We start from the raw sequence: 15,478 nt of genomic DNA on the forward strand, positions 1-15,478 counted from the left end.
GCTCTCCTGCTCTCCTCAAACCAAGCCAAGGCCTTGTCTTTCTACTCCCTGCTCTAACCTCTGGATCAGTTATTATCAGCACTGCTGGCCATCAAATATTTCTATCTGACTCAGAAGGGGATGTAGGAAATGGTCATAAAGTGTTCATGCCTACATTGGAGAGAGAGAGAGAGAGAGAGAGAGAGAGAGAGAGAGAGAATGAGGGAACAAGAAAGCTCTCTGTGTCTTAACAGCAGCTCAGAAACAAATAATGAGCTTTATTCACCAACCTGACAAGGGAATGAGCTTTGGTACAAAAGCCCACATCCAAACCAGTTGTTACCATAACTCTGTCAGAGCAGGTGGATGACAAAGGATTACCTCACACACATACTTGCTCACTCTCCACAGACAAAAGTGAAAATTAACACAGGCAAAAAAGACAAATCAATACTATCAGTAAGTACCATGGCTAGTTAGATATTAAAATCTCCAGAGAATGTTTTTAAAGCTTATTCCCAGTTCCAGTCCCCAGAAACTGGGCCTCCGTAGTGTGGGGTGGAGCTTGGAAGCCACGTGCAGGCCAGTCAGCCTGGCTCCGGGCTGAGCTCAGGTAACCACCAAAATCCCCCCAGCAAGGCTCGCCTGGGAACCCTGTCTCTTTCAATCACATAAAGGTGAGTCCTTCAGCTCCATTCACATCCAGTGCAGGTGGTTGCAAGAATTGAGAAAGAACACCACAAGACGAGGAGACCTCATTTGAGATTTCAAGATTTACACGTTGTATGTATCAAGCACTTATGTAGTATACCTGTATTCCAGGTGCTGTTCTAAACACTTTACAAATGTTAATACGTGTCATTAATGCAACCCTTATACCAATTCTCTGGGGCAGGTACTATTATTATCACCTCATTTACAAAGAGGGAAGCGAGGCACACAGGGGTCAGTGATTTGCATAACATCATGCAGTTAAGTGCTGGAGCCAGGGTCTCAACCCAGACAGCCTGAGTTTAGAATACACACACACACACACACACACACACACACACACACACACGTGTGTTTGTTGCACACAGGCTATTTGAAAACTTGTGTTCACCAAAACTCCTTGAGACAAGGCTGCATATTAGTCACTCAAAGCACAGTAAACATCACTGGATCGAGGACCTGCTCTATGCCAGGCTCTGAGGTAGATATTTTCACATTGATTTCCACATTGGCCCTCAACAACCCTGCCTCAAACATGCCTCATTCTCTTTCCTTCTCCCTCCTGGAGAGGTGACAAGTCTCAGACTAGTAGATATTCGCAGGCACATCCCTGCCACACTTTTCAGACTGCTTCTGCCTTCCACCTTGTGGGATCCTTTGAGACAACTTCCTTGATAGGAGGAAAGAAGGGGTAATGGGAGGTCCTAAGACAAGAGGGGAATGGAGATGCTGGCCTGAGTCAGAGCCTGAAGATTTCTTGGGGATCCCAAGTGACACCTGGCTGCAGCATCCTCAGCAAACCCAGGCATGTTGACTCACCTCTGCTCCACCTCTTGCTTCTTGGTAACCACTGTGCTTTTACTATAAGCAAATCCTTCTATAGGATGAGGCAAAGGAGCCTCTGAGCAATCATGCATGGGTGAATCTATAGTTACACTTGTCCCCAACTCAAATGCTACCATGGTGACTTTTGTCATCAAAATAAAGTCTAGAATCTCCTTCTAGACTTGCAGGCATTCCCTGGCCATGCAACAGTCTCAACACACTCTCAGCCCTCTCCATCCCAATATCCCATTATGGCCTCCTAACTGGTCACCCAGTTTCTATTTATGCTCCCTCCTCCCCCCTGCCATCTATTCTCAATGTAGCACCAGTGCAATCCCGCTGAAACAGAAGTCAGACCATGCCTTTCTTCTGCTCCAGCCCTCTGGGGTAAGCAGGATTCTAAAACGGTCCCAACATTCCTGCCCCTGCTGTAGGTGGACCTGGTTTAATCAGGTGGGCCCTTTTAAAAGAAGGTCCAGAGGTCAGAGACCGAGGAAGTCAAAGCAGCAGAGATGCCCTCAAAAACAGCCATGCTATGGAGAGGGCCATGTGGCAGGGAATAGCAAGTTGCCTCTGGGAGCTGAGAATGACTTCAGGCTAAAAGGGAACAAGAAAGTGGGGATCTCAGTCCTACAACTATAATTCAACTATTACTCAACAATGACACAACTATTATTCTGCCAATAATCAGTGAACTTGAAAAAGGATCCCAAAACCTCATATGAGGTTGCAACTCCAGCTGACCCCTTGATTCACCCTAGTGAGATCCTGAGTAGAGGACCCACTGAAAACATGCCAGAATCCTGACCTTTGGAAATGGTGAGATAATAAATTTATGCTGTTTTAAGCCACTAAGTTTGTGGTTAATTTGTTACACAGCAAAAGAAAATTAATATACCTTCCAATGCTTCTCCCCTTCACTCAAAATAAAAGAAAAAGTTTGAACCCAACCACTATTATTTTTGCTCTAGTTCACTCTGAGCCAACCACATAGACCAGGCATAGACATACCTCAGAGCCTTTGTACCTTCTGTTACTTCTGCCTGCATGTTCTTCCCAAAAGATCTGCATGGCTCCCTATCTTACTTCTTGGGAACCAGTCATTGCACCCACTGTGTGACTAGATGCACCCATGCTGACCCTCTGTATCATTCTTCTTTGATTTTTTTTCTTCCCCAAAGCTCCCTACACCTGCTAATATACCATAAACTCACTTATTTACTTATTGTTTGTCTCTGCCTATAAGAATAGAAGCTCCATGAGGGAGGGATTGTTTTTATCTCTTCTGTTCACTGCTGCATCCCAAGCACCAAGTAGATACCCATTACTTATGTGCTGAATGAATAAGTCTCCATTAGTCCCAAATATTCTCAGTTGTATAGACATTATGTACTTTTCAAGGCCTAGAAGTCCTGCTTTTTTTATGGAGCCTTCCTTTCTCCAACCTCATATACCTCTAACCTCCTAAAATATCAAGTGAGTGCCACAGTACTCATTTAGCAGCCAATTATACCCAGAAGTTTTTATGGAGCTGGATAATTATTTTCCAGATTTAAGTCTCTTGTCTTTCTCATTTCTTTCCTCCAGTCCCACCGTGCACTAAGCAGTGGGCTTCTTGAGGGCCATTTATTTATTTAAAAAATAAATGTCCTCATCCGGATGGCCAACAGGCACATGAAAAGATGCTCAATGTCGCTCCTCATCAGGGAAATACAAATCAAAACCACACTCAGATATCACCTCACGCCAGTCAGAGTGGCCAAAATGAACAAATCAGGAGACTATAGATGCTGGAGAGGATGTGGAGAAACGGGAACCCTCTTGCACTGTTGGTGGGAATGCAAATTGGTGCAGCCACTCTGGAAAACAGTGTGGAGGTTCCTCAAAAAATTAAAAATAGACCTACCCTATGACCCAGCAATAGCACTGCTAGGAATTTACCCAAGGGATACAGGAGTACTGATGCATAAGGGCACTTGTGCCCCAATGTTTATAGCAGCACTCTCAACAATAGCCAAATTATGGAAAGAGCCTAAATGTCCATCAACTGATGAATGGATAAAGAAATTGTGCTTTATATACACAATGGAGTACTACGTGGCAATGAGAAAGAATGAAATATGGCCCTTTGTAGCAACATGGATGGAACTGGAGAGTGTTATGCTAAGTGAAATAAGCCATACAGAGAAAGACAGATACCAAAATGTTTCACTCTTATGTGGATCCTGAGAAACTTAACAGAAACCCATGGGGGAGGGGAAGGAAAAAAAAAAAGAGGTTAGAGTGGAAGAGAGCCAAAGCATAAGAGACTCTTAAAAACTGAGAACAAACTGAGGGTTGATGGGGAGCGGGAGGGAGGGGAGGGTGGGTGATAGGTATTGAGGAGGGCACCTTTTGGGATGAGCACTGGGTGTTGTATGGAAACCAATGTGACAATAAACTTCATATATTGAAAAAAATAAATAAATAAATAAATAAATAAATAATAAAAATTAAAAACATAAAATAAATGTCCTTCATTTATTTAAAAAACAATGTATAGAACACCTAGAAAGTGCCAGGTTTTGACCTCAGGACTGGGGATGCTAGACATAGTCCATGATCCTGTGGAATTTGCAGTCTAGCAGGGAGGGAGAGGGTGGAAGAAGTACACTGTTGTAGTGGGTTCCATAAGGCCAAGGTGCAGAGCTGAACAAAGTTGTTCATAAAGTACCTGTTTATTGGTTGATTGATAGTTTGAAAATGGTTGAGATCTTTGTATCTCTTGGTGGAATGGGAATGGAAGGGGTGGTGAGAGTTGAGAGGGCAATGGGGAATGGATAATATATTAGTCAGCATTCTCCAGAGAAGCAGAACCAATAGGACATATATAGAGAGAAAGTGTGTGAAATATTAATCATAAGGAATTGACTTATGCCATTATGAAAGCTCAGAAATGCCATGATATGCTGCTTGCAAGTTGGAGGCCCAAGAAAGTCATGGTGCAATTCTAGTCCAACTTAAAGACCTGAGACAATGGTTTAAGTCCCAGTCTGAGTTCAAAGACCCAAGAACTGGAAGCACTGCTGCCTGAGGGCAGGAGAAGATGGATGTCCCCACTGGAGCAGAGAGAACATTCACCCTTCCTCCACCTTTTTGTTCTATTCAGTCCTCAAAGGATTAGATGATGCCCACCACAAGAGTGAGAGCAATCTTCTTTATTCAGTGTATGGATTCAAGTGCTAATCTCTTCCAGAAACACCAAGCATTCTGGGCATCCCTTAATCCAGTCAAGGGGACACATAAAACTGACCATCACAACATTAACAAGAAGCTCATGTCCTCTACATGTTACATGAAATTCCAAGAAGTAGCCATATCCAAGATGATGAAATGATAAAGCTCTCTATATCCTAATTCATTCTGAGATCCCCACCCATGTCACCAGAATGTGGTGAGGACTTCAGGGAAGTATTTTGTTGGCACATGCTGCTAAATTTGCCATGGTTCTCATGGGCCTCTATCCCTGGGGGAGACTTACAAGTGGAAGATTAATGAGACAAATTATAGTTCAGAAGGAAAATTAATGGAACAAATTACAGTTCCCACTGCTGCAGCTGCTCTCGGAGCCTCATCCTCTATCCATTGTCTCTTTCCACCACTATCTTTTGTGGCTGTTGAGATGTCCTCTCATCTTCAGTTAGCATCTTTGCTGGTTTCATGCTGTTGGCATAAATTGGACCCTCAAGCCTGAGGGTCTGATCTCTATTCACCTTGTCCTTTCAGTTTGGGATTGCTGCACTTGTCCATTTACCATTGTAGTTAAGGAAGGGAATACAAAAGAAGTGCCCAAGGTATTACCTGCCTCCCTGTCTCCATTGTGTAAGAACAGCTCTACCCCCCGGAATAATCAGGATCAATCATCCTTGTCAAGATGGTGACTTCTCGCCTGCTGATCCCTAAACACAAGGAGCCTGAAGTGTCAGATGGCAGCTAAAGTTATAGTTCAAAGAGTTTTTTGCTGAGTCCCCTGGTAGAGAGAAATGTTCCCACTTTGGAGATGGGGACTTTTATCCTTGCAAAACCCAGAGGTGCAGGCACAAAAAGCACAAAATTTTTATGTGAGCCATTGGGAGTGATCATAAGCAGGGTTACCCCTCCATCCTTCTTAGTCCATAGACCCATGAATTCTTCCAGTTTGGGACATAGCATCATATAAAGGTCTTTGATTCAAGGTGTCTATTGCATCCTAGAGTATGACACCTCATCCTTGAAAGTATCACCTCTGACCTGGAGCTTCAGCTGTTTCTTCAACAAGTCACCCAAAAGCTCTACCATCCTGTCAGCTTCTACATCCTGTCCAGCATGTACTATAACCAATATATTCCGTGGTGATGGATCTACTCTTGTACCTCCGTTTCTGTAAAGTGGATGTCCTGATCTGATGTGACATCACATGGGATCTCAGGTATATCCTCAGATAGTGGCTTGGCAGGATACGCAAACCCATGCTCAGAATGTGTATCTATTCATTTCAGAACAAATTGCTAGTCCTTTCACAGTGAAAGAGACTCAGTGTAGTCAACTTGCTCCCTCAAGGAATGGTGCTAAGTTGAGGGCCAGCATTGGTTTCCCTTGCCATAAAGTTGGATATTTCAAAGCAATAGTAGCTAGATTAGCTTTCGCAAATGGCACCCCAGGATTTTGAGCCCAGGTTAGCCTGAGCATCTGCCACCATGGCCACCTCATTCTTCTTCTTATCATACAGCACTATGGTGGCCAATGATAGGAGCTGACTGACATCAACTCTCTGGGTCATTTTATCTACTAGCTTGCTTAGCATCTCTCCCATGGTAAAAGCACTCTTATGGGTGTCAGCATGTGATACAAAGATATTTACACTTATTATGTGTTCCCACATGTCCATCAATATACCTCTACCCCAGACATCCTTGTTCTCAACATTGCAATCTTTCCCCTTTTAGGTCACTGATCAGTTAGATTATTTGCCACTACCTGTAAGTCCATATATATCCTGGAGCTACTTCTCTTTCCACACAGAGTGGATAACCAGATGTAACAGTGGAAGCTCCATCCATTGGGAGGATTTTCCCTCACCTCTGTCTTTCCAGGCTACCTCTGAGGGAGGCTGTGGTACAGCTACTGTACATATTTGAGCCCAGATACCAAGCTGATACATCTATAATCCAAGATTGGACTTTTCCTTCTCTGTTGGCTAGTCATAAAGGATTCTCTCATATGGCCATAAGTGTGACCTCAGAGGGGGACCATGGTGAAATAGTGGTAGATGATATGAAATCTGAGCTACCTGCTCATGCAGCTTACATGTGTTCTCTGGTTCTATTCATATTCAATCTGATGCACCACTTCCACCTTACAATGAACTATATCCATCCCAATTAGACATTTTGGGACTGGGAAAATGACAACAGGTGGGTCCACAAGACTCAGTAGAAGCACTGAGAGCTAGATCTTGGCCAGAACTTTATTTATTAAGTGCTCTTCCTATGCCTACTTTAACTGGAGGACCTTGGTGGTATTTCAAGCCTCTGAGTATCAATGTCCACTCAAACTCTGTGTCTAACTATCCATTAAATATTTGGTATTTTCCTTTCCCCAGAGTATAATTATCAGAGTAAATTGTTATAGATCCTTTTAGGGGGAAGAACTGGTGGAATCATTACCATGTATACTTGCAGAGATGTTACAGGGTCCTTCTTCCTGATGACATGGCCTCTCCTTCAATCAATGGGCTGTGAATCTGAAAACTAGCTCAGATCCAGAAACCAAGGGACCCTTACTTTTTGTTGGGTAGCTGTCCTGATCATCTATCCTTGGTTTCTTTTGCTGACACTAGTTGAGTAGTACCCTTGTTTGCTGCTCGTATATTTTGCCCCTAAGGGCACACTGCTCTATTAACCATGTTCACAACACTTTGTGGGTCAGATCCCCTTGGCTACCACTCCAAACTTGCCACTCACTATAATAATTGTATCCACAATAATGGTTCTGCTGTTCATTACAATTATTGCATCCACAAATAGCTTCTGAAGTGGTAAGTACTGCCACTCGGCCTCTGCTGTGTTGGGGTCCTATTTCCTCTGCTATCAGTGAGTCTAGTTCTGTAATAGTCCCTCCTACCACCAGTTCTGGCCCACAGAGGTGAACCAACATCAAACAGTGATGTTGGTGCCTCTCTGTCAGTGCATACTTTAAATGATATCCTCATCTAGTGGGTTTCCAAGGTTCACTTGGTATATCCATGTAGCATGTCTGTATCCCTGAGTCTTTTAATTCCTTCTCTACTATTTATGATGACCATTCTGGAATTTTGACCCCATGAAGGTAGGCCATCACTTTTTGTATGCCTCTAAGAGCCATTACAGCAGCAAGTTTACACAATCTGATTATATTATATATTTCCAAATCAATGTTTTCCCCTATTCGATCTTACATTCTGGCATTCATGATCAAGCACTCTCAGAATCTGGGGTAGTGTACTCCTCTGGCTCCTTCCAGTACGTACTGGCTAGATTTGGGAGATAGTCCGTTTCCTCCCCTTTCAAGCTAGCATGTCCCTGACTGGGTTGTTCTGTGACTTAACTCTAGTTATAGGCCCAGGGGCCAGGAGGAATCAGAGACAAACCCTGAGGGATAGGCAACACATTTTGTCCTGCAGATAAGAGGCCTCTGCATGGTCTTTAAGCAAGTGTGGGAGTGCTAGATTTTAACAGGGATAGTGGCCAAATTCTACAAGTTCAGAGAATTCAAAGGAATCTGAGAAGTTGAGTTTGGAGGACATTGACCCAGATATCCATGTGGCAAGGTCCCATCCTTTCCCAACCAGGATCTTGACCTTGGCATAGCAGACCTGCTATGTTTGGGAATTTAGCCTTCTTTGGAGATCACCCACTCTGATCATTAGGTACTGGGTCTTGGCCTCCACTTTCTCTGTGCTTCCTCTGTAGCACAACAGCCTCTTAACACAAAACAAGGAAGCTTTCACATGGTTTGAATTGGCTGTTAGCTGCTCTTAGTCTCTTTTCTTTTTCTAACATGTCATAAAGCTTAGCAATAGCCATCTGCGGAAGCAGATGATGGCCCCCCCACAAAGATTTCTGTGCCCTATTTCTCAGAACTCATGAATATGTGAACTTACATGGTAAAAAGGACTTAAAAACATGAATAAGATTAAGTACCTTGAGATGGGGAGATTATCCTGGATTACCTAGGTGGACCCAATCTAATCGTGTGAGTCCTTAAAAGCAGAAAACTTTTCAGGTTGTAGAAAACTAGAGATGACAGAATGAGAGGGACTCCTCCTACCATTACTGACTTTGAAGATGAAGGAGGGAACCATGAACCAAGGAATATAGTCAGCCACTAAGAGCTATAAAAAGCAAGGAAGCAGATTCTTCCCTAGAGACTTCAGAAAGGAATGTAATCCTGCCAAAATCTGACATGTAGGTAGATCAGTGAGACCTGGTCTGATTTCTGACCTATAGAACTTTAAGATAATAAATTTAAAGTGTATAAGCCACTAAGGTTGTGGTAATTTGTCACAGCAGCAATAGAAAACTAATACATAATCCAGTTGTGTTTATAGCATTATTTCCCTCATATTTTTCAAATACCTGACATATAGCACCAACTAGTACATTTTCTTCTACTGATACACCATCCAATTCAACGCTAGTGAAAGTTTTGTTTTTTTTTTTATTTGAGAGAGAGAAAGGAGAGCAGGAGGGGCAGAGGAAGAGAAAGAGAGAGAATTCCAAGCAGGCTCCATACCTAGTGCAGAGCCCAACACAGAGCTCAATCCCACAACCTTGAGATCATCACCTGAGCTGAAATCAAGAGTCAGACACAACCAATAGAGCCACCCAGGTGCCCCTGACCACTGGTGAAAGTTTTAACCATTGAACTTGCACCAGGGACTGTCTGTGCCTACCTATAACCAATGATGAGATTCTGATTATCAAATGGGAGGTGAATGATCCAGCTCCAAAGCCCTCTCTTAGTACCTACTTTTATGCAATGCTCCTTAAGAATCTATTGCAAGTTGGGTCATCTGGAAAACAGACTGTGAGAAAGAGTTTACTGTTCAGGAAATTTATTAGGGAGTGCTCTTGGGATCAATGCCTGTGGAAAGGAAAGAGATGGGGCAGAGCGAAAAATAGTCTGACAGCCTCAGCCATTTCTATGGGGAGCTCTAAAGCTGAAATGGTCCAAGAGAGTTGTCCCACAGTGGGCCAAAAAATGTCAGGCCCTTATATCACTACCTTGATCAATTATTGAAAATGGGCCACTCTGGATGGGCATGATCTGGAAGGGGCTCTCTGCAACTGAGACTATCCATGAAGGAAATGGCAGCTGAAAACTACCTACTAACCACACTCCCAGAAGCTGATCCAACAAGGCCTTCTTTGAAGGTGGAGTTCCATGTCCACCACAGGCCCCTTTCCCTTTTAAGCAACCAGTCTTAGTGGCTTATAAGGCAAGAGATAGGAGGATTTCTGTATAAGAAAAGTGAGCCATAGTAAAGTCCTAGAGATACTGACATCTCAGGGTCTGCAAGGAAATGGGCTATATAGGGAGGCCCACCAATCAACAAATCTCTCAGACGTTCCAAAAAGATTGAGTATCTTTCTTCTATATATGAAAAGTTAGCCAAGAATTACCAGACATCTGAAGAATCCTTAAACATGGCAGAGAAAATCCAAACCAAACAGGAATTTTAAAAGATATTCAGAGGTAAAAGAGACACTACAAGAAGAAGAAGAAAACATTTTTTAAAAACGATAATTGTGTCCTCAGGGAGATAAAATATATTACATTCATGAAACAAGAATACAACACTAGGAAAAAAAGTAAGATTGATTGATTCAGGGAAAAGACAGAACTTTTAAGAACACAATCAGGGAAGGGGCACCTGGTGGCTCAGTCGGTTAAGCCTCCAACTCTTGATTTCGGCTCAGGTCATGATCTCACATTTGTGGGTTCGTGCCCTGTGTTGGGCTCTGTGTTGACAGTGCAGAGCCTGCTTGGGATCCTCTCTCTCTCTCCCTCTCTTTCCCCTCCCCAGTTCACGTTCTTTCTCCCTCTTTCTCAAAATAAATAAATAAACTTAAAAACACACTCACGGTCAAGGAATTAAAATTTCAATGAAAGTGTTAGAAGTTAACACTGGGAAAATCTCCCAGAAAAAATGAGGAGATCATTCCAGAAGGGCCAAAATCTGAATAATGGGAACTTCCAGAGAGAGAGAATAGGAAAATTTTATTAAACACACACACACATACACACACACACCACACAAAAAAACTTTTCCAGAACTAAAAGGTTTAAATTTCTAACTTTAGAACAGCCACTATACCCTTATCTGATGGTGTGAAAAATGACCCACAGAAAGATATCACTCAAACATAAGAATACTGAGAACAAAGACAGTATTCTGAAATCTTTCAGAGGGAAAATCAAATCGCATACTAAGAAAAGAAGTAAGAGTAGCACTGAACTTGTGTGCAACAACTTGGTAAGACAATGGAGCAATGCCTTAAAAATTTGGAAAGAAAAACTATCCAACTTAGAATGCTATACTCACCCAAAGTATAAATTAAGAGTCAATATTAGATATAAAACAAGAATATAAATCATGCATTCAAAACTACAATTTTACATCTTATGCATTCTTTCCTAGAACACTACTGGAAGATATGTCACAGCAGAACAATAGAATAAATAAGAAAAAAAAATAAAGACATAGGATCCAGAAAATAGGCTCCAATACAAGAGAGAAGCAAAAGGAATTTTCTAAAATGATAATAAATGTTAACAGCTATACAGTAGAACTAGTAAGAAAACCGATTAGAGAAGGTGCTCAGCAATCTCCAGAAAACTTTCCAAAAGAAATAATTGGAACTAATATATTTCCTGACATGATGTGCTGCAATGAGATTTAGAGTTCTGTAGGATGGGAATTGATTAATGATAGGTACTGTATTAGAGTAAGCTGATCTGAAGAAACAAGTATATTCCCAAAATTCAGTGGCTTAAAGACAGGTTTATTTCTTTTTGGTATTAACAGTCCTGGGCAGACATTAAAGTTGGTGAATTGTTCTCACCATGTATTCATCAGTGACACTGTTGATGGATGCTCTGCCATCTTTAAAACATACCTTCCAAGGACACCCTAATTGTCACCTTTCCAGACAGCCAAAATGGAGCATGCAGGAAACCAGAGGAGGTTTCTATGAGCCAGGCCTGGATGCAGCACACATCATTCCCACTGGCAGGGCCATACGTAACCAGAAGATAGACTGGGGGGAAAGGCAGCCTAACTGAGGTCCAAAGAAGGACAGAATGGATTTTGGTGGAGAGCTAGCATTTTCTACTTTAGGTACAGAGAGGGGTAGGACCCACTTTGGGGGGACTAAAGCTTACATAATTGGGGGCAAAGGGGCTTCCTTAATGAAAAGAATACAAAACCACAAATACAAAAGGCCTAGAGTCCATACCAGGGTCTTTGAAAGAGATCTGTGCAAATAAAAAAACCCAGAAGCTTAAGATCCTCTCGCTTCATGGAAAATCTGCCCCTAGACATTACAGCAGCTGTTAACACAGGCCGCAAAGTGACCCAATGGGGCAGAAACTCAAACAAGATGAGAGTCTATTTCTTTCTCATGGTAATGCTGTCATCTTCAATCATGTTGTCCTTTACTCCTCAACGTTTGACTTCCACCCTAGAGTCTAAGTTGTCTGATCTTGCTCTTGTCACTACATCTGCATTTCTCCAACAGAAAGGAGAAAAGAGAAAGAGGAAGGTACATTCCTACCTTTAAGGGCATGACCCAGGTGCTGCCATATCGGCTCACTTCTTATTGATCCAACTCAGTCACAATGCCCATACCCAGCTACAAGGGAAGCAAGGAACTATAGCGTTAGCTGGGTGGCTGAATGTACACATTCAACTCTCTTACTCCAGAACAAGGAGAGAATGGATGTCAGGGCCCAGCTGGCTATCTCTGCCACAGGTACCTGGAAAACTAAAACTAAGCAACTTATTATTCCAAGAGAGATCTAAGTGATATAATAAAGCAAATGTAGTCATCATCACCATATGGCTTGGCTGCAAACAATTTTGCCTAGAAATTGACACGCTGAGTTTTACTTAACCAAACATTATAAGATAGCTAGCAGGAGAAAATGGAGGGAGAGAATTTGATCTATTGAAAGGGTCAGGGAAATGGATGGAAAAGTTAATCATTAACCTTGGTGGGAAGTCAATAGACAATGCTTCAAATTGAAAAATCAAGACGAGGCAGTACACACATGTCATTTGGAAATATGGAGGCTACACACCAGAATAAATAGCTAAAAGAGTTAAAATAAGTTGCCTCTGGGAATCTGAGATAGGAAAAGGTAGAATAGGAGCTGATGATGTTCATTATAATTCTTATAGCTGGATTAAGATACAGTATAGCTGCAAAAGAAATGCTACATAGTAAAACAAACAATATTTAAGGTTTTGCTAATTTTGAAGAGTCAATAAGCCTGACTATAATCAGTTTTTCAACTTTCTATCTCAATGACATGAACTCAGTGTTTCTAAAAATTTAATCAGTAAATCATCTAAATGAGAATAACCTGGGAGCTTCTATGAAGTACAAATTCCTAGACAATGCCACTCAATAATTTAACACACTGATGTTTAAGAACAACCTCCTTGTTTCAAACCTTGGCTCCAGCCATGCCTTGTCTGTGTGCTTGTTTCCACAAAATCTTTAGCATAGTCCTATCTTCAAACTACTCTTTCCTTTCCAGGGATTCTGCCCCTTTTCCCCCAGCCCCCTCTCTTGCCTATATAAGCTCTTCCATGTCTATATATAGTTCCTCTGACTAACATATGACCAGTAGGTAGAAAACCACAAAGGATGCCAGTCCTGTCTGCTGACACAATTCCAGTCCTAACTGTTCCCCATGCTGCTGCCCACCCTGTTCTGTAATGGCCATTTTATCTAGTATGGGGCTGGTCCCCTCCTTAAGAGTTGTTGGCCAGTTGGTTGATTGATTGGATTCATATGAGTTATACATTGAACTAGGGGATGTTACCCATAAAGGGTAACACTGACTTGACAGCTTGAAGGACCTCTCCAGGTAGGCAGTGTATTAGTTTCCTGTGGCTGCTATAACAAATTACCATAAACTGCATGGCTCAAAACAACACACATTTACTCTCTCACCACTCTAGAGGCCAGAAGTCAGAAATCAGTTTCATGGGACCAAAATCAAGATGTTGGCAGGGCTGTGCTCCCTGTGGAGGCTCTGAAAAGAACCTTTTCTTTGTTTCTTCTGGTTCCTGGTGGCTTCCAGTATCCCGTGACTTGTGGTCATATTACTGCAATCATCAAGGCTTGCATCTTTAAATCTCTCCACTCCATCTTCCCATCACTTTCTCCTCTGTGTCTGCATAATCTCCCTCTGCCCCCTCTTATAAGGATATTCATGATTGTATTTAGGGCTCACTAAAAATATCCAGGATAATCTTCCCATTTTAAGATTATTAATTTAATCACATCTGCAAAGTCGCTTTTTCCAAATAAGATGATATTTGTAAATTCCAGGGATTAGAACCTGATATCTTTGGGTGGCATGATTCAGCCTACTACAGGCAGTATCTTAACCCACAGAACTTCTTCATCAATATATTCCTCCAAACAGCATTTGGTGAAATTACCTACAGGTGGCTCTTACAGATTCATCTCTGGAAGCAGTGGATCCAACTCTGGCTGCATATGAGAACTGAGGACTTTTATAAAAATGCCTTGCTCAAATTATATCAAACTAAGTTTCTGCACAGCAAAGGAAGCCATCAACAAAACAAAAAGGCAACCTACTGAATGGGAGAAGATATTTATAAATCATATATCTAATAAGGGGTTAATATCCAAAATATATAAAAAACTCATACAACTCAATAAAACAACAATAGTAAAAGCCAATTAAAAATGGGCAGAGAATCTGAATTGACATTTCTCCAAAGAAGATAGATGACCAACAGGAATATGAAAAGATGTTCAACATCACTCAATCAGGGAAATGCAAATCAAACCACAATGAGATATCACCTTATACCTTAGAATGGCTAAAATCCAAAACACAAGAAATAACAAGTGTTGGCAAGAGCATGAAGAAAGGGGAACCCTTGTGCACTGTTGGTGGGAATGAAAATCGGTACAGCCACTCTGGAAAACAGTATAGAGTTTCCTCAAAAAAATAAAAACAGAACTATCATATGATCCAGCAATTCTACTACTGGGTATCTATCTGAAGAAAATGAAAACAATAATCAAAAAGATATATGTACCCCTGTGTTTATTGCAACATTATTTACAAGTAGCCAAGATATGGAAGCAAGCTAAGTGTCCATCCATAGAGGAATGGATAAAGATGTGGTATATATACACAATGGAATATTACTCAGGCATTAAAAAATAATGAGATCTTGCCATTTGCAACCAGCATGGATCTAGATGGTATTATGCTAAGTGAAATAAGTCAGAGAAAAACAAATACCATGTGATTTCACTTACATGTGGTATTTGCAAAACAAAATAAACAAACAAAACCCAGATTCATAGATACAATGAAGAGATTGGAGGTTGTCAAAGGAGAAGGGGTTGCGGGGGGGAGTACAAAATGGGTGGAGGGGATCAAGAAGTACAAACTTCCAGTTATTAAATAAACAAACCATGGGACACGATGTCCAGCATAGGGAATATACTCAATAATATTGCATTAACATTGTAAGATGACAGACGTTTACTTGCCTTATTACGGAGATCATTTTGCAATGTATATAAATGTCAAATCAATATATTAATACACCTGAAACTAATATAATATTGTATGTCAGTTATGTTTTAATTAAAAAGGAGAGACACAAGTGCTCCACATGGAAGAA

The 15,478-nt window shown here is 41.5% G+C and overlaps 1 protein-coding gene across 14 annotated transcripts in view; it reads right to left on the reverse strand.

Moving 5' to 3' along the window:
* The window catches only part of LOC132686173 (uncharacterized), a 95,071-nt gene that overhangs the window by 45,161 nt on the left and 34,432 nt on the right, over positions 1-15,478 (reverse strand). The gene's annotated exons all lie outside the window — the stretch shown is intronic.

This window comes from Panthera onca, chromosome F1, assembly GCF_046562875.1.
Source record: "Panthera onca isolate mPanOnc1 chromosome F1, mPanOnc1 haplotype 2, whole genome shotgun sequence".
Classification (NCBI taxonomy): Eukaryota; Metazoa; Chordata; class Mammalia; order Carnivora; family Felidae; genus Panthera; species Panthera onca.